Source organism: Macaca fascicularis, chromosome 6 (genome assembly GCF_037993035.2).
Source record: "Macaca fascicularis isolate 582-1 chromosome 6, T2T-MFA8v1.1".
Classification (NCBI taxonomy): Eukaryota; Metazoa; Chordata; class Mammalia; order Primates; family Cercopithecidae; genus Macaca; species Macaca fascicularis.
In genome coordinates, this window is record NC_088380.1 from 39,512,880 (window position 1) to 39,537,855 (window position 24,976).

The 24,976-nt window shown below is 38.7% G+C and overlaps 1 protein-coding gene across 4 annotated transcripts in view; it reads right to left on the reverse strand.

Moving 5' to 3' along the window:
* FYB1 (FYN binding protein 1) overlaps positions 1 to 24,976 on the reverse strand; it is a 165,859-nt gene that overhangs the window by 117,366 nt on the left and 23,517 nt on the right. For 3 of the 4 annotated variants that reach the window (XM_073993347.1, XM_005556776.5, XM_005556777.5), the window contains exon 1: positions 1,370 to 1,490. The exons of the other annotated variant lie outside the window; for it this stretch is intronic. The gene's annotated coding sequence lies outside the window, so the exon portion shown is untranslated. Of the gene's footprint in view, positions 1 to 1,369; positions 1,491 to 24,976 lie in introns of those variants that run through there. 4 annotated transcript variants of the gene reach the window in all.

The following is a 24,976-nucleotide window of genomic DNA, read 5'->3' on the forward strand; positions in this document are numbered from 1 at the left end:
CTTTGAAGTGCGTGTGTCTCACCTTGCATGGGGACGTTTTGCTCTACTTAAAACCTCCGCTGGCATTCCCGTAGCATGGGCAGAAAACCACAGCCACAGCTTCACTCTTCCTGTGATAAACCCGTCTGTTCTCCACACAGAATTATTTGTATTTAATGCAAAAATATTTAAAATGGTGGATATGAATAATCTATTATTTTACATTAGTATTCAAAAAGTGTATATAGTTTTTTCCCCTCAACAACTTCATGAGATAAGTTCTATTATCATCCCCATATTTAGATGAGAAAACTGAGACACAGAGAGGTTAAGTGGCTCTCCCAAAGTCACACAGCTAATAGAAAGCAGAGTCAGAGGCCCATTTTCTATTAATTACTTCACGGCAAATCAAGTTAAATAGAGGGGGGAAAGGCCTTGTGAATTTTTCAGAAGAATCAGCAATGTATACAAGAGAGCCAAGGGCTCCGATGAAAATTTGGAGTTGCTGGTTGCTTTGAAAGGCCTCCTTGGCTGATTTGCAGCTGTTTGTCATCATTTATCCAGTTTGCCAGGATTCCATAATTGATGGCAGTATAGTCCCTTTCTTTAGTCTATGTAGAAATCTCACACGAATTCCCACCTCCTGCCAGGTTTGGAGGAAATGGAAAGTTACTCTTTCTTATCAAAAGGATGGACACATGTTTGTTAGAAAACAGGATGAGGCCGGGCGCGGTGGCTCAAGCCTGTAATCCCAGCACTTTGGGAGGCCGAGGCGGGCGGATCACAAGGTCAGGAGATCGAGACCACAGTGAAACCCCGTCTCTACTAAAAATACAAAAAATTAGCCGGGCGCGGTGGCGGGCGCCTGTAGTCCCAGCTACTCAGGAGGCTGAGGCAGGAGAATGGCGGGAACCCGGGAGGCGGAGCTTGCAGTGAGCCGAGATCGCGCCACTGCACTCCAGCCTGGGCGACAGAGCGAGACTCCGTCTCAAAAAAAAAAAAAAAGAAAACAGGATGAAATAAATCATCTGTGCCCAGCTCTGTTGGCAATAAAACCTTGTTTCTGGTTTCACTGCAAGACATTGTTCAACACTAGTGGCACCAGAGGTTCCAAAAAGAACACACGAGAGGCCTTATCCAGTTACGAAACAGCAAGTGACAGACGCATTCCTGGCCACATTTTTATCTGCTTATCATCCTTTTGGCTACAATGAGGCTGAGTTTTAGTGTCTCATGTTCATCTCTTTTGCTATTTTCCAACAGAACATGCATTTCTTTCAGTTATTCGGCTAGTACAGTCTGTGTGCCAGAATTTGGAAGTGGTGCTTTTTTTCCTGCTATAAAGAATTACACATTTATTTGAAAGAAGAAACCTAGGCATAGCTGTTACCTGACTCCTGCAGAATAAGGCGGAAGGATGGCCTCCTTTAGTGGATCTTCCTGGGCCAGGGTCTGGGACCCACTTACTTTTTGCTGTTGCATCTGCTCTGCATGTGGAACTCAAGAACTGCGGAGTTTTCTGATGCCTGGCAGGGTTTTGTTCAGGGCAGTGGTTGAGTGAGCCACACCTCCCTCCCCCAACCAGGCAAACTTAGACAAGAAAAGTTCTATTATGCCCTCAGGATATTGAGTAAGAAGGAGGAGAAAGAGGAACTTAAAAGTGCCTGTTCAGCCTGGATACTTCTGCTGACATTCCCACCAAGCATGTGATATTTAAAAGGGTAAAACCAAAACAAGGTTCTCCTGCCTTCCACCATATTTATTCAAGAGGAAGAAGCTGTAAGTTCTTTGGACCCATAATCTTCCCACACACCCAGAGGTGTCACCTGCTGTGGGGGCCATAGGGGGATGCTTACAATTAGAAAGGTCCACCGGAGCATGTGGAATATTTGGAACCTAACTGCACCTGAGGTCAGGAGGTAAAGTGGGGTGCTTGACCATATCAACTGAAGGGTGGTCACTCATGTGCTGGAAAGCCCACTAGACTCACTCTGTCTGGTCTCTGTTAGACTATTCTTCAGGCTGGAAGAAATGGAGTATTTATATGATAATCCACATGAAAAGACTACCATCGGGGCTGAGTGCAGTGGGTCATGCCTTAATCCCAGTACTTTGGAAGGCTGAGGCAGAGGATTGCTTGAGACCAGGAGTTCAAGACCAGTCTTGAAAACATGGTGAGACTCTGTCTCTACAAAACTATAAAAACATTAGCCAAGTGTGATGGTGCATGCCTGTAACCCCAGACACTTGGGAGGCTGAAGTGGGAAGGTTGCTTGAGCACAGGAGTTCAAAGCTTCAGTGAGCTATGGTTGTACCATTGCACTCCAGCCTGGGTAACAGAGCAAGATCCTGTCTGAAGGGGGAAAAAAAGAAGAAGAAAGAAAGACAGAAAAAAAAAAGAAAGAAGAAAGAAAGAAGAAAAAAAGAAAGAAAGAGAAAAGAAAAAAAAAAGAAGAGAAAAAGGAAAAGAAAAGAAAAAGAGAAAAGAAAAGAAAAGAAACCCCCCAAAACAGAGGCTACCATTGGGACTAAATGAGATTTTAACAAACTGTGGTTGTGAAATTAACCTCCCCCACCTTCCTTCTACTCATTCATTCATAAACATCAAACACTTAACCTCCCCCACCTTCCTTCTACTCATTCATTCATAAACATCAAACACTTACTGTGTGGGTCAAGCACTGCCCAAGACTAGAAAGATGGAGAAGACGAGGATTTTCCTCTCAATGGCTTATAATCTTACAGACGTTATGCCAGAGATGGTCACTTTCCTCCCAGTATGATTTTCCCTTCTTATAGAGTAGTGGGGTCAGCAAAATATGGCCCACGTGCCAAATCTGGCCTGTAGAATGTTTTGTACAGACCTCAGGCTAAGAATTTACATTTTTTAAGAATTGTAAGAAGAGGGAGAAGAAGCAAAAGAAGACAATGATGACAACAATGATGATGACATGGCTGAGATCGTATATGGCCTGAAATGTTTACTATCTAGTCCTTTTTTTGACAGGCCTAAATGATAGAAGAAGTTTGCCAAAAGTTTAGGATGCTTATTCTATCCTAAGCAGTCTCTGGCTTTTTACCTGGCCCACAGCTACACGGGACAAGGCCTTTTCTAGTCCCTCTTGCCATTAGATTTGTCCATATGGTTAAGTTTTAGTCAATGGGATCTATGCAGAAGGGATCTATGTAGCTTCTTGGTGGTGCCCTAAAAGAGGGCCCCATCAAGCTTTCTCCTCCCAGCCGGCTGGAATGCTGTGGGGGCCTGAGCTCTTCTGATCCAGTGATGACTAAGGTAATACTCTAGGCATGATGGAGCCAGAAGATAGAAGGACCTGGCCCCCGACACAGGAGACAACCCCATCATCACTGGATTTTGCTAGATGGTTATAAAGACGGGAACAGGAGGAAAAACATTTAACTTTAAAAAATCAATGTTATGTTGTGTTTCTTTTGCTGCAACCAAACATGTATTATAACCACTATAGAGATAGACACTGTATAACTAACCATGACACACTGTGATGAGTGTTAAGCTCAAAGTACGAATAAAGGCCTCTGGAAATACCCAGGAATATATAATTCCTTCTGCATGGGGGCAGAAGAGTTGAGGAAGACTTTACCTAACATGGGACAGTTAATCTTGGACCATGAAGGAAGCCTAATTGGAATTTGGGATTATTTGTTTTTCTTCTCCTCTCTGCCAACCTCTAGGTGGCTCATGCGTGTAATCCCAGCACTTTGGGAGGCCCACGAGGGTGGGTCACCTGAGGTCGGGAGTTTGAGAGCAGCCTGGCCAGCATGGTGAAACCCTGTCTCTACTAAAAAATCCAAATATTAGCTGGGTGTGGTGGTGGTGCATGCTTGTAATTCCAGCTACTCAGGAGGCTGAGGCAGGAGAATTGCTGGAACCCAGGAGGCAGAGGTTGCAGTGAGCTAAGATTGCAGCATTGCACTTCAGCCCAGGCCAACAACAGCAAGACTGTCTCAAAAAATAAAATAAAATAAAATAAAATAAAATAAAATAAAATAAAATAAAATAAAATAAACAATCCACCAAAAGTGAGCAACACACCCTGTCTTCAGGGAATGAACACACCCTGTCTTCAGGGAATGAACACACCCTGTCTTCAGGGAATGAACACACCCTCTCCTTTTTCACCTGGCTCACTCCTGCTCATGCTCCAAAGCCCAGGGTAGATATCATCTTCTTTTGAACCTTGTCCCACAAGACTGGATAAGGCCTTCTGAGCTCTGGCGTCTTGTACTCTGTTTTAGTTGTTGGAGATATATCTGTCTTTCTCACTAGATCATGAGTTCCTTAAGGGTTGGTGGTAACTGTGGCTTATTTGTCCTGGATTTCTAGCTTCTAGTACATCGCCAGGCACACAGAAGGCACTTTATAAACATTGAGTAAATTGATTTATTAGAGGCCAAGGGTAGCTTCCTGGTTTGTGGGACTGTTACTTTTTTTTAATGAATTTGTCCTAGGAAAGGAAAGGTGAGCCCTGCAATTTATATTTCTCAGCCTCTGTGTCCTCAAAGTATATACATTTTTAAAAGTTTGCTTTCCAAAAAGGAAGAAAAGAAATGTACACATTTAGAAAGTTTTAATTTAAAAAATTGAAAGTTTAATTTGATGTGAAAGGTCTGTATGCTTAGTAGTGTCTGAAAGGTTTGAAGATTTAATAAAAACAACTAAAATGTTATGAGGTGAGTTTAGTAACATGGTATGTTTCTGAAATAAGTGGAAGTATAGATACTTGCTCAACTTTATCTTATTTTGAGCTTCTCTTATTATCGCATAACAATAAACATTCATTTTTCTATTTTAATAAACTCTTTACTTACAAAGGAAAATTTGTGCAAGAATATTATTTGATTACAAGATGATGATGCTGATAATTACATTTGATTCTCCCCTTGTCACTCTGTGTTATGTGTCTTATAATCAATAAAAGAGGAAGGGGAACAACATGCACTGCGGTCTGTCGGGGGAAGACAGTGGAGGGGAGAGCATCAGGAAAAATAGCTAATGCATGCCGGGCTTAATACCCAGGTGATGGGTTGATAGGTGCAGCAAACCACCATGGCACATGTTACCCTATGTAACACACCTGCATGTCCTGCACATGTACACTGGAACTTAAAATAAAATTAAATTTAAAAATAAAAAATAAAAGCAAAAGCATTGCTTTTGATGCAAAGCTATTTTACTACATGCTTTGGCTACATGCAATCAATTTTCTGAACTGGCAAATTAATGTAAGACTTTAAGACACCGTATAGTACTAGTATTTTCCCCTATCATTTAGAGGAAAATATAAAAATATGAAGAGCATATTTTCCTTTACATATAGTCCTTCTTGAGATGGTGTTAACAGAAGGTGAAGTTAGAAAGAATTACTTGCATTATGTTTCTAAAGGAAACCAATAATTTAATATTACGTTATTATTTGAGTATGAAGTTTTCATTATTTTTGTGGCTATTCACTAAAGGCCTTCATAAATTACAGGGAAACCTGAGCAATTAAATTAAAAAAAATTCAAAGCCTTCTTAAATAAAGTTTTTGGTCTTATATCTGCTACAGAATCATAGCTAACACCTCAGTGCTTCTGGATATTTTATTAAATGTTTAGGGCTTCCATTCCCCCATGCAAGAGTAATTCTAAGCAAATGATGAGTGTCTCAATGAGTAGCTCATTCATTCTTTGTGGACATTAAAACTAGGTTTCCACTTCCCTATCCAGTGCAGCTCTATTGTGCAATACAAGGAAATAAAACCCTAGGTAAAAGAATTAGAGTGGGGGTGGGTGTAGTAGAGATGGAGAAGATCAGCTTATTCTCAACTCACTACTCCCAGTTTCAAATATCCATTTCAGATATAAGAATTTCTGTCTTTATACCCCAGCCCAAATTTCTTGCTGTTCCTATCTCATCCCACACTCCCCTCTTCTCCAGGTGGAGAAACCCTATCCTGTGCTGTCTGCTCAGTATAATGACGACTTTGAGGAGTCAGCCTGTTCATGACTATCACGTGTCAATATGCTTGCTTCTCTGCCTTCTAAATTAAATACTGTACTTATTGTTGTACTTACTAGCAATTATATTTTTCTGCAATTAAAAAAATGATAAAGTTAATATTCTCAAAGGAGAAAATAGCACGAAGATGATGGCCATTCCAGCCATCTTTCAAGGAAAGGTGATCTGGTTCTGGTGGCCAAGCCAGCTCTGCTGTGCTAGATAAAAGCCTCCAGTGACTTACTCAGAAAACAAATCATGAATGTGTTTGAAAGTGAAATGGTTTGGCCTCCAGTCAGCCTTTAGCACAATCCTGACGGTTTTCCTTACTACAGGGATTGGGCGTCCTGTGAAGACAGATGGGGGAAGACTGCCACCTTCTGCTTGCTCACCCAGGGATAGCTTCCCAGGCTTCGCCACTGCTCCAGAGTAATGAGCAGCAGATGAAGCTCTGATGAGTCCACACCTTTCTGGAAGCTTGTCGTTGCCCTGCCAACATATGTTGAGTTGTCAAGAGCTCTGTCTTTAAGCCAATCACATCCTGATCACAGTTCATTAAAGGTGTGTATTCCTCTAGTGAGCTCATTGTCTGTTGTCAGAAATCACTCAGTGCCCAAACACATTAGGATGAGAATGGACTGTGTAGGAGAGAAGAAAATAAATGGGTTCTGCTTATTTGCTTTGACTTTAACAGCTACTTCCCCTTACTCAACTCAACACTCATGAACACATATCAGAGAAACATTATAATCTGCAAGCTGCAGGACTGGCTTCTATTTAATGTGTAAAAAGTGGCTTTTCTCTACTTGCCTCTCCCTAAATCCTTCTAACCTCAACCTCTTTCCTCTAACCTGCTCATTCTTCCTGCTTTCTTCCAAGTAGGAAACTACTTGGTTAACATCAGAGATTTTTCCACCTCCAAGCTTCTAAAATTCTAGAAATACATTTACATTAGGGAAAGTTATAAAGGACTTGAATACCTTCCAGAGATTTTTATTACATGGGGTTTTATTAGTGGATAAAACCTTATAAAAGATGTCAACAATCTTTGAGAAGCAGAGGTATGAGAACTGTGTCTGCTTCCCCACTTCACATCCTTGAATCTCCTCCTGACTTTCTGCCATGCGGAAGAGTGGTCACTGAAGATTTTTGGTTTTGTATAGCTAGCAGTAAAATATATTTGAGTATGCACTGCAAAACTGTGAATATTTATTAATGAACCCATATATACATGTATGTATATAAATGTGTGTGTGGTGTGTGTGTGTGTGTCTGTTAAAACATTTTAATTGACAACATTAGGCTGGGACAGCTCCAGAGTTTTATGTTTTTATGTTAGCAAACCAAAGTCCAATGTAAACAATAAAATAAACTTTACCAATTAGAATGGCCAACTAACTTCTAAGTAAAGACTTTACCAATCAGATACTGCCAACTAACCTCTAACTAGTCTTTTTGCTCTAATCAGTCAAATATATTTTCTTTGTCTTTTTTCTTAGTGCACCTATGAAAACTCACTGTCCATGCAGTGGGGTGGAGCTTTCTAAACCTCTTGTGGTTCTGATGCTGCCCGATTCATGAATTGTTTTTTATTCAAATAAACTGTTAAATTTATCTTGTACAAAATTTTTCTTTGAACAACATACACATATATTATATTGTGAATATACTTTAACCATTATAAAATGCAAACAAAAATAGAAAATAAAGGAGGTTTTTAAAACATAAGATTTCTAACAATTTCTCTTCATGCGCAATGAACTGTCTTGAACCCTCCTCCTGAGATATTTACTTTATTTTGGAGGCAACTGATAAAAAGAGTGGAGAGAGAAAATGATAGCACTAGAAGTAGGCAAAGCATACAGGAATCTTTCAACAAAACTACAATGTTCACCACTGGTTGGTTCCACTTTTTAAATAGTGTTAACAAGTTCCTTTGCTCAGCATGCAAGTGTGCACCCAGCCCACAGTCTGATCCAAGGCTTATTTCGTCACAGCATTTTGCCCCTGCAGCAGGCCTCTTATGGGTCCCTGGTGCACACTTCTGAGGGTCTCACTATTGCTCTCCTGGCTAAGTAACCACATAAGGGACATTTTCTCCTGAATGTCCAACAGGCACTATCCACACAAGACCGAAAGGTGAGCTGAGGATTGGCTTTAGACTCCTTTCTCTGACTCACATGTTCATGTCTAATCAGCATATCCTGTTGCTGCTGTGTCCCAAGTGTTGTTTGAATCCAGCCTTTTTCCTCCTGTCTCAGTGAACTACCTTCATCATTTCCTGCCTCTTTAACTGCAGTGGCTTCCGATGGAATTGTTCTGCCTCTAATCCTTTATTTGCAGGATTGTCAACATGATCTTCCTGTGATCAACTGGACGATATTTGCTCAAGCCTTTCACTAGCTTTCCAAACCTTTAGAAAAAAAAAAAAATCAACTCTTTAAGAGTACATACAAGCATTTCCTTCATCAGACCTTACTATCTCTTCACTTGCAGGTGGCATTGCTTTTACTTCTCTGACTTCATGTCTTCTTCCCCCATTGTCTTACCCTTTGTTAATCCACCCTTTTTCAAACTCAGCTAGAATTTCACCTCCTCCATCAAAGTCTCCTCTGACCCTTTCAGAGTATGTATTGCATCGTATAATAGCATTCTACATCTTCATTCTACTAGATCTTGTCAGGGGTAGAGTTCACTTCTTAATTTTCCTGTGTGTCTTTAGAATAATAGTTCTCAAACTTTAGTGTTCATAAAAATAACCAGAGGAGATTTTAAAAGTGCAGATTCCAGATTTAGTAGGCTTAGGGTGGCACCTGGCAAACTGCTATTGTAACTAGCTTCCTCCTCCAAGTGACTTTCATTTGTCATTCTTAGAGTTTAGTACAGCATTAGGTGCTCAGGCCATCAATAAATGTCAATAAAAGAAGGCATTCTCTATCTCTTGTCTTTCCACTTTTGTCTTTGGGACTTTTGATAGACTATTTCTGGGTGCAGAGAATAAAACTCACCGCATAAATCTGGTCTTCAGACCTGTTTTTGTTGCATCTCTGTGTGTGCAAACACATATAAGTTCACATAAATTCACACACACGCACATACATTCATATAAATCAATTAAAAGTAGTTTGGAAAAGCATAAAATGATGGAGAAACTTGCCTAGGTTAAAATATACCAAAAAGATGTAAAAATCAAGTGTAATACATAACTCTTGGTTGGATTCTGGTTTGCACAAAAAAAGTTGATAAGATAATTTTGGTACAACTGGAGAAATTTCAATATGGGCAATTAAATGGTATGAAATTATTATTTTTCTTAGGGGATGACAATAGTATTATGGTTAAACTAGAGAATGTTCTTATTCGTAGGAGGTGCATGCAAAGATCTGTAAGAATGAATTGTCATTTGCACAACTTGTATTCAAATCGCTTAGGAAATAATTTATATACATACATTATGTGGCAAAACATTAACAATTTGGGATAAATCTAGATGAAGGGGATATAGATGTGTGTTGTATTATTGTTTAAGCTTTTCTGTAGATTTTAATTTTTAAAAATGAGAAAATATAAACACTAGAGCAATTTCATGTAACGATGCAGATTTCTAGCTTTCCATGAAAAGTCTGATTCTCTGATGCAACAATTTGTTGGAGCTCTGAAAAGCCTCCATAGTTTGCTATAATGGCTTCCCTCGTTGAAGTCATCTGCCTGAATCCAGTAGGCATTTGGTTTGCAATCCATAATAGAAGAAATTTCAACTCCTTAATAGCACATATAAAACTTTCCTTCATCAGGCCTCATTGAGTCATGAGACTTTGAAATTCTCCTCCTGATTCTCTTTATAGAATTGTTTTTCTTGAATCCCATAAGATTGACCCAAAATGTTTGTCACTGGGGAAGACCTTTCACCTTGCGAGGGCCAACTGGGAATTGGGAACAGAAGGCTTGGGTAAGACATATACGCTGTTTCCATTCTTGACACACATATAAAGCCCAGTGCATCTCTCTAAGATCAATGATCAGATTGGAATAAGAGATGAAAAACTCAGAGACAAAGGATAACTTTTAACAAGAACAATAATATTGTTTCCACCTTCTAGGATCTGGGGCCTGGTCATAAAAATCAGGATGAATAGGATACACTTGGTTGGTAGATAGACAAGTAACCTCAAAGGAAACACGGTGAAATCATGATAGAGACTATCTTTGGGAAGCAATGGCAAGAAATAGGCCTGAGGAAGAATTATGACTGAATTTCAACTTTCTATACAATGTTTATTCTTTTCATATTAGAAAGCCTTTAAGCAAAGATGACAAAATCTTCGCCAGTTCTTAGTGATGAATACATTGTTGTTTCTTATATATTCTGTTTTTTCTGTTTGTAAAGTTTCTCAAAACAAACAAACCAAAATGTGTCTACCCCTCATGGGACAAAGATAGCCACAAATATTTTGTACCATGGACATGCCAACTTTGGAAAAGTTATCACCTACAGTAATGGGCTGTCAGTTTCTTTCCAGAACTGAAGGAAGTGGAAGTAGAATCGTAAGACTCCAGTTTTTTTGAATACTATTGAATATCAGGAATCATTGATTTTAATTTCAAATCACCAGGGTCAACATTTTTTGATACTGTATTTCCCCGTTATTCCCCAGTGGTTAAAGAAAGAGGTTAGCGGAAGAAAATCAAGACAAACTTCCCTTCCTTTTTTTTTTTTTTTTTTTTCCTTCTCACTCTGAAAGCTAATAAAGCAAGATCTCTGAATTATAATGTAATCTTTCCTCCTTTTTGGTTCTGGGAGCTAATAAATTTTAAAACACAATTAGAGTATTACAGTTGATGGCCACTTTGGGACTTTTACCTAAACACAGCTTTCCTTCATGATAAAATTAGGATGGTTCTTTTATCCACTATAATTTTTTTTTTTGTAATGCATGAAAATAAAATGAGATAGTAACAAGGCTTTGTCTTATGGTGGCAGAAGATCTCATCTCTCTGTGTGAAGAGTATGGCTGTGATCCTAGGACTGGGGTCTGTCCTGATTCAATGTCCTGCCTTGGCCAGAATGGGACTGGGGCTATCAAAAGGAGCCTGGGACTCAGGACCCAGGGAACAGTGAATGAATATTTTAGAAGACAGGGGCTGATACTCCCTTACTAAAGGATCCATGTAAAACACAGTAGGGCTCTGAGCTTGTTGGGATGGGATTGATGTCCACCATTCCCCGATAGAGAAATGCAGACAACAAACTGCTTGCATGAAATGTGAAGCTAATTTGTTCTATAGACTCATTCTCTGCAGTGTTAAGAGAGTGACTATATAAAAAGAAAACCCGAGGAGAAATCAGCCATTGTCCAGACTTAAATAAAATGACAGTGGAAACTAGTAACTCACCTGAACTGTGTCCATTTCCAGAATTAGTTGAGACTCTAAACTCCTTTGAGTCTGACCAAGGTGGGTGAGTTGGGGGTACATCCTTTGATACTCACTTTTGACATTTATGTCTGCCTTAACTTAGGGATACGATTCGACTTACTGTATGAAGGTCAAACAATGATCAATAGCTACCCTTATTGTGGCATTAACATATTCCAGGCAAGGTGCAGGGAATTTATACAGATTGTCTAATTTAATCCTCATAATATTGCCAAGGTGACGATTATGCCTATTTTAGAGATAAGGGCACTCCGGTTTAGAGAGGTAAAGTGAGTTGCCTAAAAGGCAGAAGAGGTCCTGAAACTTAAGTCTGTATAATGGCCCAGATCCACTTTGTTCAATACACCCAGTGATTCTAAAAGCTGGCTTCACAAGGCTTCACAAGAGAATAACCTGAGGGTAATTTTACCAAATGCTGACAGCCGGGCCCATGTGGTTCAATTAAATCACAGTACTTGGGTGAGGTGTCTGGGCATCTGTAGTCTTCAGAGCTCTCAGATGGTTCTAATGGGCAAATCAAGATCGGGAATCTCTGAAGTACTTTATACTGCTTCCAACATAACTAAACTCTTCCTATAGCGAGGTAAACAAAATAATGTCCCCATCTCCCAAAGGATGTCTACCTCTATATCCCAGGAACTGTGAGTATGCTACCTTATATAGCAAAGGGGAATTTGCAGGAGAGCAATTAGGTTAAGAATCTTAAAATGAGAAGACTACTCTGGATTATTTTGGGAGGACCCGAGTAACCATAAGGATCATTATACATGGAAGCAGATGGCATGAGGGCCAGTGTCAGAGTGATGCAGCTGAGAAAGACTAAAGGCTTGATCAGCTATTGTTGGCTTTCAAGATGGAATAAAGCCATGAGCCGAGGAATGCAGGCAGCCTCTGGAAGCTGGAAGAGGCAAAGAAATGGAGCCTCCCCCGGAACCTCCAGAAGAAGCACAGCTCTGCCCATGCCTCAGAGGCTCATTGCAGACTTCTGACCTCCAGAACTATAAGACAATAAATTTGTGTTGCTTTAGGCCACTGAATTCATGGTAATTTGTCACAGCATATATATATGTGTGTGTGTATATATGTGTGTGTGTGTGTGTGTGTATATATATATATATATTCTTCCATATCCCTGCAGCTTCTCTTCTGTCTTAAACATGCTTACAGTCACTTTTTTTAAAGTCCTATCACTAGGTAAAAATGTATTATTACTTCTGTGAGTTGGCCTTACCTAGACACCCCTTCAAAGGCATCATCCACAAGGCTGATGTTGGCATTGCAGTCTAATGACTGAAACCTAACTGCACAGGGTGTAGCTGAGAATTGCTGACTCTGTGGGAACTTAGACTTCCCCGTCTCAGTATACACACACACACATGCACACACACACACATATACATACATACACACGTACATACAATATTAGTAGAGTGAATGGAATGATTGATTGTCCCAGGCCAATCATTGTCCCATAATAAAAATGGAGCATAATCTTGTGCAAATATCTTTCCATTTAAAAAGGAAAATATACTAAAGTGTTATATCATTATATTAATATTGATTAGAACAAGGAGGAAGAAATAAAGAAAATGAGGAGGAAGAGCTGTTATCAAGACATATTTATTCCGGAAGGCGGTTTGAAGGAATGGAAAAAAGTACTTAGCTCAGAGCAAAACAGCTCGAGCTGCCAGCTTCAGCTGCTGTTGCCCTGGAATTTCTGTGTTACTTTGGACAAGTCATGTCCCCATTTCCAGCCTCAAGCCCATGAATTGAATTAGGGAACACATTCAAAAGCCCCTGGCACAGGGCTTGGCACATGGCAAGTTCAAAATACAAGGTTGGCCCACCTTTTCTCTCTAAATGTGCTGAGTACCTTTTGGGTTACAAAGGTGCTATGTTAGGTGCTATGGTCGAAGTTGCATAAGAAAAAAATCTCTTCTCTCAAGAAACCCAAGACTGTTTGGAAAAACATATGAGATATTTCTGGAAAATTCATAGTACAATGACTATTACAGGGTAGTATATTTCAAGCATGTAATAAACAGCCCAGTCATAAGAAATTATTACACGTTGGAGTGCTCCTGAAATGCTACTTGAAGAATGGGTAGGATTTTGCGGGCTTTGAGACCAGGAGATTAGTGCAAACAATGGGAGAAAGAGTGCTAATAAGGAGGTGCTCAGACACGAATTATTTCTCAAAATTCTTATGTGACTGGGAGGTAAACAGAGGTGCAGAGAGCTATTTCTCTTTCAGTGAGGGGAGAACTGAGACAGGAAAGTTTAAATTCCCACAGAGTCAGCAATCCTCAGCTGCACCCTGTCCAGCTGAGTTTCAGTCATTAGACCGCAGTGCCAATATCAGCCTTGTGAATGATGCCTTTGAAGGGGTTTCTAGGTAAGGCTGACTCACTGAAGTAATAATATATTTTTACATAGTGATGAGACTTAAAAAAAAAAAAGTGACTGTAAGCATGTTTAAGACAGAAGAGAAGATTCAGGGGTGCGGAAGAAAAGTATATCATCAAACTATTTGCCTTAGCTCTGAGCTCTTGAGAAACAGGTCAGTGTAGAACAATGAACAATGGTGAACTTTCTCTGAGCCAAAGATAAGAGTGGCTGAAAGAGCAAGACAGAAAGATACCTGTTTCAGAACATGCACACACATATACACATACACACGCATGCATACCAATCTCCTTCAGTAGTCAGCTTTGATCAAAATGAACGTTTCATGTTTGTAAAAAAAGGAACATTTAATATAAACTTTTCTGGCATCAGTAGCTCATATTACCAGGAAATATAAGTCACATGAAACTAAAGAAATGAATAAGCTACCAGGAAGTGAGTCAGGGCTGCTCTGGGAGCCACTTTACCTCTTCTCCTTGCAATAACCCACAGATGTGCAGCAGGTCTCAGAAACGGTGTTCAGGCTGCCCACAGACCCAGCTATCCTCTCAAATTGAAATTAAATCCTCATTTAAAGCCATTGTAAGTGTGACATTTTAGCATAAACATTTCATTTTTAAAAGTTTGTATGCAACTGGAAAGAGCTAGCAAATATTTGGCTGGGCAAAGAAATGGTTTGGTTTATGAGAAGGAAGTAAGACTTAGATGTAGCCCCAAAAAAGCCGTTGGTAATTAGTTGACTGGATGAAGAACCAAGGTGAGCAACCTTAGCAGAGTCTCCTGGCCAGCTTAGAAACAGGGTTCTATTGGCTTTATTCTTTCTTCAGTTAATCATTGCTTAGGGGTCCAGTTGTTTTATATTTGTACTCACCATCTTCTAGAGCAGTGGTTCTCAACTCTTTGGTTCCAAGACCATTGAATGCTTAAAAATGATCAGCAGACCCCATTTTGTTAATGTTGGTAATAACTGATAAAACTTTCATTTACTTATTAATGCATTTAAAATAACAGTAAATCATTACATACTATCATAAAACTTTTATGAAAAATATCTTTTCTAAAACAAAACTTTTTGTGAGAGGCATGGAATTGTTGTACATTTTTACAAATGTCTTTAATATCTGGCATAATAGAAAACAGCTGTATCCTGATGTTTGCTCTGCATTCAGTCTGTTGTGGCTTATTGTTTTGGTTGAAGTATATAAAGATATGGCCTCATACAGATACATAGTTGGAAAAGGGAAGGATATCTTAATAGCCTTTTCAGATAACTATGTAGTATCTAGAAAATTCCACTGAGGACTCAGGAGAAAGTGATAATGAAAAAGACAAGTAACATAGTAGTAGTATTGTGTAGGTAGTTTTGACCTTGTGGGTTGCCTGAAAGGGACTTGATGACTCCCAGGCATCTTTGGATGACATTTTGAGAACCACTGCTCTGGCCTTTCTCTAGCTTAGATGGGGTTTACTGTTATCCGTGGCTAATTCCTTAAGTAAACTAACTTTGAACTCCACATGCATGATATCCAGGCTCATTTCTAGGTCTTTAAACAGCTTCTTCCACTTAGTTCCATAGTCATTGCCCCACCACCACAGCACATATGTCAGCAAGGCTGATTTCTCATGGAACCATAAAGAGTATGAGAAAAGGTCATTCATCAAGGCTGTTTTTGTTTATTTGTCTTAATAGCCTTTTCAGATAATTACGTAGTATCTGGAAAATTCCACCGAGAACTCAGGAGAAAGTGATAATGAAATAGAGAAGTACCATAGTATTTATGTTTAATTGTATTTGTGTTTTTATTAAAATATTACTGATCCTTAAAATGCTTAAATCCAGGCAGGGAGACATATTTGTGAATCTTAGTTAATTTATAAATATAAAAGTATTCATGATTGTTTCCTATGGAGCCCATGTCCTAGGCAATGTGATTATAAGATTTCATCAAATGGTCCTATTTTGTCAAGGAGCTCCATCTTTGAAATACAAAGAGGCAATTAAAAATTACACAGTTTTGGGAAACAGTGTGGCAATTCCTCAAGGATCTAGAACCAGAAATACCATTTGACCCAGCAATCCCATTACTGGGTATCTACCCAAAGGATTACAAATCATGCTACTACTATAAAGACACATGCACACGTGTGTTTATTGTAGCACTATTTACAATAGCAAAGAATTGGAACCAACCCAAATGCCCATCAATGATAGACTGGATAAAGAAAATGTGGCACATATACGCCATGGAATACTATACAGCCATTAAAAAGGACGAGTTCATGTCCTTTGCAGGGACATGGACATTTCCAAGCTGGAAACCATCATTCTCAGCAAAGTAACACAGGAACAGAAAACCAAACATCACATATTCTTACTCATAAGTGGGAGGTGAACAATGAGAACGCATGGACACAGGGAGGGGAACATTATACAACAGGGCCTATCAGGGGGTCGGGGGCAAGGGGAGGGATAGCATTAGGACAAATACCTAATGCATGCAGGGCTTAAAACCTATATGATGGGTTGATGGGTGCAGCAAACCACCATGGCACACGTATACCTATGTAAGAAACTTGCACCTTCCGCATATGTATACCAGAACTTAAAGTATAATAATAATACTTAAAAATCACACAGTTTATAAATACAAACTCAATAATCGATTTAAATTCCATGGAAGATAAAAAGGTCAGTGTAGCTTGCAGGGTAGTGGAATTGTTTCCTGTTCACACTATAACTAGCAACGGAGGCAAGAAATGATGACCGTCAGAAAGTTTGAGGTGAAGAGGGAACTACAGATAATACCCCAAGGAACAGCTGTTTTTTTCACAGTCAGTGCAGGATCTTAAAAATATTTTTCTTGAGAAATGAACAAAGGTGACATTTTTACCCTTTGGGCTTAGGAAGGGGTCAGCACACAATTCAAAAATAAATAACTCTTGGCTGATTTGATGCAGATGTCATCCATTGTTGTCCAAGCAGGGAAGAGGAACTGTCAACAATTTGCTACAGATTTACAGTTAATATCTTTGTGAATTTAGCAGAATTCATAAAATGTAGACTACTTTGTTTATCTTCCTGCTGATTAAATCTTTACTTTTTTTTTTGTATTGTGATGCTAGACACCTGAGTAGATGTATAGGAGCTGCCATTTTTAATTGTATTAACACTCATTAAGCATTTTTTGAGCATGTATTTGGTGCTAGGTGTTGTACTGAGTGAATAAATGATGAATGAAACCGGTCTAACATATGACAACTATCAAACATGTATGGGAACTTGTAGCTAATATATCATCAGCTGCCATAAATGAAATCAAACATCTTCTATATTTCTCAACAAAACTGTTGATAAGCTTCTAGAGCAGTGCGGTGCAAAAGGACTCTTTTGTAGTGACAGAAATGTTCTATTTTTGTGTGGTCCAATATGGTAGCCACTGACCATATTTCACTATTGAGTACCTGAACTGTGCAATTTAGGAACTAAAATATTAACTTTGTTTATTTTTAGTTAGTTAAAATTTAAACAGCCACATGTGGCTCGTGGCTACAGTATTGAACAGTACAGGACCAGGACCCTATGATATCTTTTAGTTTTCTAAATCTGTCAGATACTAGATAAATTCTAGGTTTTATACACAAGATTTTTTAAGATAAAAAATCTTTTAAAATCTTTTAAACACAAGATTTTAAAAGATACTTTATATTAAATTATTATTAAAGCTCAAACCTGGGTTAATGAGAAGATTAACACACGATTTCCTTTGCTTTGAAGTTAAGGATAAATTTGAAAATAATCACTAGAAGATTTATGGGAGTAAATCCCTAATTTCAAGAGACGAGTACGTCTTGGAAAACCTGCTGGATGTTCTGGACTTTAGTAGACTAAAGAAGGCATTGAAGTTTTTGATAATATAATAACTTATGAATTGAAAAATTAAAGTATTCAATAACTCTGGCAAAGAAGTGAAAGCAAATGCAGAAAATATGGGCCATTAATGTAGATCCAATTTCTGGGGGGATAGTGTGATGTTGCATATGTGGCCAGAGGAACGGTTTGGAAAAAATTTCAGAAATTGAGATGCCATATCCATAGAAATATAGCAACACCTAAAAATTGTAGGGGATACAGGTTTTATAGTCAAAGGTTCTCATCATAGTTTAAAAGATGAACACAAAGATGCAGGCAGCTACATAACAATGAAGAATCAGGGAATAACAAGAAACAATCAAAGGTTTATCACAAGATAGCAAGTTATTAACTGGCAAATTAAAAGACTGGAAATAAATGTTGTAAATTCAGAGGAAACTAAGCTCACATTGGACAAGGGGGCTGAGATAGCTCTCTGCAGCTTAGCCAGTTTTTGTCCTTGGCCAAATTGCTTGACCTGAGTTTCAATGTTGTTATCTATACAATGGAGATGTTAGCTAATGTAAGGTTGCTATGAAGACTGGCACAAGGCCTAACACATGGCAGGTACCGAAGACTACAAGACTACTCAAGTAGTTATGACTATTCACTACTGCCACCAGCAACTTCTGGAAGTTGCACAAATATAAGAAACATAATGATGGTGGTGGTAGGCAGTGAGTAAGTGAATTTAATTTGAATAGAGGTTGATGAAGGAAATAGTAGAAAGCAAGTTTAACAAGTAAGTTGGGCCCACATAATCTCTTTTCCTTGAAATTCTGACAAATGAATTTGGGTTTGACTGTCATTGGTAACTGGAAACAATTGTAGGCTCATGCCAAAAATGATAGGTAGATTAGCCAGAGGCACCACTAAAGATAAATCGAGGAAAAGGCAAGGAAGGCAGTTAGGGGGATGTTACAATAATCTAAGTATGAGGTGACAGGCTTGCTGAAGATATTAGGTACATGCATGGAAATAACAGGGCAAATATGAAAGATGTTTTGAAGAAAGAATGAATTAAATTTGAGCTTCGCAGTCTGTGGGTCCAGGAGTTACAAATGAGTTGAGATTGATCCACTAAGGCCTTGGGGGCTGTGGGGAACATTCTAACCTCCATCAAGCAACTATTTCCCGTCAAGATGCAAATAGCAGTTTTTTGCTTACTCAATCAATAAAATATCATTTCTTACACACGCTATGATAGAAAAAGTTCTGATAATCACTGAACTAAAGTGTTTAGTGTCAGACTGGATATAAAGAAAGAAAGTAAAAAAGAGTTAAAAGGACTACAATACTTGAAGACAAGATGAGAGATACTGATGATGGCATAGGTGGGAAAGGAAACCCCTTAGGAAAAATTTGTTTTGAATATTTCAGTTGCTGTGAATATTAAATAGTCATACAAATGAATGGCTGGGAAAACAAGATTGCAACAAGAATGAGAGATTTCTTAGAGATAGCGATTATCTGCATTGAAAACAGAAATTAGTCAATTGCATTTGGCTAAAGCATCACTTGGGGAGTGTGGATTAATAGATTCATATGAACCTGTTTCAATCTCCTTTCTCTTTAGGTCTGTTCTATTAATTATTTTCACCTCGCTTTAGACAAAGATATAGAAGCATTATGACATTTACAAATTGTACAAGTACGGGAGGAATAGCTAATACATTGGCTGACGTAATCAAAATTCAGAATGGTTTATTGACCGCAAACTGAGAAGATACAAATGAACAAATGCACACCACCATGTGAATGCACTTTACACCATGAACTGTACCCTTAAAAATGCTTAAGATGGTAAATTTTGTTGTGTGTATTTTATAATTTAAAAAGATAATATTTATAGAGAAGTTCTGCATGCATTTGTGTGTATATATATGTACATGTATATTATATAAATCCTACAATATATCTGTGTGTGTATCTGTGTGTGTGCGCATAAGAACGCGTATGTGCATAGAATTCCTGTGAGGATAAGTTTTAAGGAAGCCTGAGTGGGAGAAAGAAAATGCATTACATTTTTTAGGTGAATTTTTACTTTCTTCCTTTGAGTTTCTCCTAAAGAATTCACTCTAGGGGGAAAAAATCCCCCAGTTGTAACTTGGCAAAGATCAAAATATTTAATTAAGGTGAGATCAATTTCTTTGCAGTGCTTTTGTGGGCCAACCCGCCCAAAGAAGGGACAATAAAGAGCAGCTGTCATGTGAGAAAAAAGTTGATGAGGACAATGAGGTCTCTGTAGTCAAATAGGGAACTATTACTGTGGGTACAGGAAGAGAGAATAAAGAGCCCCAAGCCCTCAAAGTGTCTGTATGCAATCTCTACAACAGCCAGCATCAAATCAGTACAAAGTCTGTCTAGGGGCTTATCCAGAATAACAAAGCAAAGATTAAGTAGCATAGATGGAAAGATGATTAAACCTATAGGAAAGCTGAGAGGGTGTTAGGGTGAGGGTTCGTGTTTGTTTCCCTCTTTCCTCCAACAGCTAAGCTTTAAACGACTTCTCCTTGTCATATCTGAAAACTTCTTTGTGTGTGAGAACATGCTGTGTATTTCTGCACATGCCAGTGTGCCTTTTTGGCCACCCGACTTGCTCATGCAGACTTAAGTATAAGTGGATCACTCCAAAGGGGGCCACACCAAGTTTGATTCAACATATGCAAGTCAATAAGTGTGATTTGCTACATAAATAGGACTAAAAACAAAACCACATGTTCATTTCAGTGGATGCAGAAAAGGTTTCTAATAAAATTCATCATCCCTTCATGTTAAAAACCTTCAACAAACTATGCATTGAAGAAACATATTTCAAAATAATAAGCAGCATCTATGACCAGCCCACAGCCAACATCATACTGAATGGGCAAAAGCTGGAAGCATTCCTTTTGAGAACCAGAACAAGAAAAGTATTTTCACTCTCACTACTCCTATTCAACGTAGTACTGGAAGTCCTAGGCAGAGCAATCAGGCAAGAGAAAGAAATAAAAGGCATCCAAATAGGAAGAGAGGAAGTCAAACTATCTCTGTTTGCAGATGATATGATTGTACAATTAGAAAACCCTATAGTCTCTGACCAAAAGCTCCTAGATCTGATAAACAATTTCAGCAGTTTCAGGATACAAAATCAATGCATGGAAATTAATAGCAATTCTATACACCAACAACATCTAAACTGAGAACCAAATCAAGAACGCAATCCTATTCGCAATAGCCACAAAAAGAATAAAATACCTAGGAATACAGCTAACCATGGAAGGGAAAGATCTCTACAGTGAGAATTACAAAACACTGCTCAAAGAAATCAGAGACAACACAAACAAATGGAAAATCATTCCATGCTCATGGATTGGAAGAATCAATATTATTAAAATGGCCATACTGTCCAAAGCAATTTGCAGGTTCAATGCTATTTCTATCAAACTATAAATGATGTGGTTTACAGAATTAGGAAAAACTATTTTAAAATTCACTTGGAACCAAAGAAGAGCCCAAATAGCCAAAGCAATCTTAAGCATAAAGAACATAGCTATAGCCATCATATTACTCAATTTCAAACTACACTACAAGGCTATAGTAACCAAAATGGCATGGTACTTTCTGCCTTTGAGTCTGTACAAAAATAGACACATTGACCAATGGAATGGAATATAAAGCCCAGAAGTAAAGCTGAACACCTACAACCATCTGATCTTTAGCAAAGTCAACAAAAACAAGCAATGAGGAAAGGACTCCATATTCATAAAAGGGGCTGGGATAACTGGCTAGCCGTATATAGAAGATTGAAGTTGAACCCCTCCTGATACCATATGCAAAAGTTAAGGCAAGATGTATTAAAAACGGAAATGTAAAACCTAAAACCATATAAACCCTGGAAGGTAACCTAAGAAATATAATTTTGGACATACTCCCTGGCAAAGATTTCATAACAAAGATGCCAAAAGCAATTGCAACGAAACCAAAAATTGACAAATGGAACCTAATTAAACTAAAGAACTTCTATACAGGAAAAGAAAAATCTCAAGAGAGTACCCAGACAATCTATAGAATGGGAGAAAATGTTTGCAAACTATGCACCTGGTAAAAGTCTAATATCAAGAATCTACAAGGAATTTAAAAAATTTAACAAGCCAAAATCAAACAACGCCATTAAAAAGTGGGCACAGGACGTGAGCAGGCACGTCTCAAAAGAAGACATTCACACAGCCAACAAGCATATGAAAAAATGCTCGACAATACTAAGTATCAGAGAAATGCAAATCAAAACCACAATGAGATACTGTCTCACACCAGTCAAAATATCTATTATTAAAAAGTCAAAAAATAACAGATGCTGGCAAGATTGGGAAGAAAAGGGAACATTTACACAGTGCTGATGGAGATGTAAATTAATTCAGCCAATGTGGGAAGCAAAGTGGCAATTTCTCAAAGAACTTAAAACAGAAGTATCATTCAATTCAGCAATTCCATTATTGGGTATATACCCAAGGGAATATAAATCATTCTACCACAAAGACACATGCATGTGTATGTTTATCGCAGCAATATTCACAATAACAAAGATATGGAATCAACCTGAACAGCATTCAGTGGTAGACTGAATAAAGAAATTGTACTTATACACCATGGAATACTATGCAACCATAAAAAAGAATGAGATCATGTCCTTTGGAGCAACTTGGATGGAGCTGGAGGTTATAATCCTAAGTGAACTAACACAGAAACAGAAAACCAAATACTGCATGTTTACACTTCTATGTGGGAGCTACACATTCAGTACACATGGACTCGAAGAAGGGAACAAGAGGGTCTATTTGAGGGTGGAGGCTTAGGGGATGGAGAGGATCAGAGGAATGCCTATTGGGTACTATGCTGATTACCTACCTGGGTGATGAAATAAGCTGTACAACAAGCCCCTGTGATGCACAGTTTACCTATGTAACAAACCTTCCCATGTACCCCTGAACCTAAAAGTTAGATAAATAGATAGATAAAGAAAGAAAGAAAGAAAGAAAGAAAGAAGGCATCACTACACCAGAGTGTACAGGACCTATGAGTCTGGTCCATGGAAAATGTAGAGGGGGACATAAGCTTCAGTTCTATGCCCTGATTCTGAGACTGTACATATTCACAACAGCTTATTCTCCATCTTCCTGTGTATGTGCATCTCCACCTTTTTCCCTTCCTCCTACCTCTCCTTCCTCAAAACCTAGAGTGATGAATAGGTGGTAGAAAGGACTGGGGGGAGTGTGGTCAACATGGGAAGTGGGCAAGGGCTGTACCCTATTTCCTTATTTCTCCTCATTTTTAAGGATGGATCTGTACTGGCAAAAGAACAGGTACGGTTGAGTTGGCTGAGTCCTGCACAACCCTAAGAGGTGCCATGCACAATGCTGCATATGATACAGACCACTCCCAGTGGGAAATCCACTTGATTTGAAGAGCAGTGTATTGGAAAGGAGTCTCATGGTTTGGGCTCTTCTGAATTCTTCTTGTTATAGTTTAAGCTCTTTTTTTTTTCCTGGAGGACATCTTTTTAATAAATATTTGTTCATAGAATTTGTTATTTAAGGTACAAGTCTCTTGTAAACTTACATTAAGGCTGAAAAGGAAGTTTTATTAGGCCAAAGATGTTCCATTACTTTTTCTTTCAGCCATATTCCCTCCAAATTTTTCAGTCACTCTGAGAGGTTTCAGAAATCCTTACACATTTCATTCCAGGAACTGTTAAATCACTATTTTTGTTTCCCTTTCGGTTGAAACAAAGCCAACTCTTAGGTAGCCTCAAAATGTTTTTTCAATCTATTTTAACGATTTCCTTAAAGCTGTAAAATGCTAGAATCCAGAATTAATCATAAAACTTATGTGTCTGTTGTACTACAATTTAAAAAAGTGTGTGTGTGGGAGGGAGGGGTATAAGAGAAAAATAAAGAGGGAGAGATACTTTTCTTATCTGTATAGCAATCATATTTTCCTAATGCAAAACGATATATAGGGTCAAAATACCTATAAACCTCTGGATTTAACAGATAGTTAATAAATATTTGTAATGTTTGTGTGGATGTGTGTGCATCTTTTGCAGTCTGAGATGGAAGGAATAGAGAATATAACTAATTAGTCTTTCCTGAGAGAGAATGGAGAATAACATAACAATTGGTTAGATGGGTTATTCTTGTGAGCTTTTGAATGGGTTCTAACTGAGAATTCACTATTGTTTCACATGGTCCTGACAGTCCCTGAGACTGAGAGGGCAGAGAAGGCGGTTATGTTGAGGGATATCCGAGAGCAGAGGATTTCTGGGTTGGATGTCCAGACAAGATGAGGAGGAACAGGAACAGGTATCTTTTTTTTTTTTTTTTTGAGATGGAGTTTCGTTCTTGTTGCCCAGGCTGGAGTGCAGTGATGCGATCTCTGCTCACTGCAACCTCTGCCTCCCGGGTTCAAGCAATTCTCCTGCCTCAGCCTCCTGAGTAGCTGGGATTACAGGCACCCGCCACTACAGCCAGCTAATTTTTATATTTCTAGTAGAGACGTGGGTTTCACCATGTTGGCCAGGCTGGTCTCAAACTCCTGACCTCAGGTGATTCACCCGCCTCGGCCTCCCAAAGTGCTGGGATTACAGGCGTGAGCCACTGCGCCTGGCCTGGAACAGGCTTTTGTACAGCTTGGTGAGCGATATTATTGTCCAATATAGGATCTTTCTTTAAAGCAGTCTTCATTACAAGACAGAGGGGATGTCTACTTCACTTTGTTTTTATTTAGAAATTTTGCAGCAACTCTGTTGTGCCAAGAGGAAAAGGAAAGTCTGCTTTTTTCTTTCTGTTTTGTTTTGTCCATGCCTAATCTAGAGAGAATAAGTGAAGTAGGTACCTCTGTTTGGCTGGACCAGTGGCATGAGGAAGAAAAGTGAGAAAACCCTAAGGAAGTGGGGGAAGCTTAGAGCCCACCAGATGGGGGATCCTGTGGCAAAGAGAGACCCTAACCTCAGAGTCGTTCTATGACTTCATCCATCTGTCCACTAACCCATAAAATTGTAGATGCTTAAAGCCCAAATATAAGATCTATGTTTTCTCTTGTATGCTAACCAACAAACACAGTGGGCATATATTATATAATGAATACAATACTGCATGGTGTCAATTCGGCTTGGAGTTATTGCCAACCAGTTCTGTTCCTGTCATAATGATAATTTGGCATGATTAGCTAATTTTCCCTTAACAGCA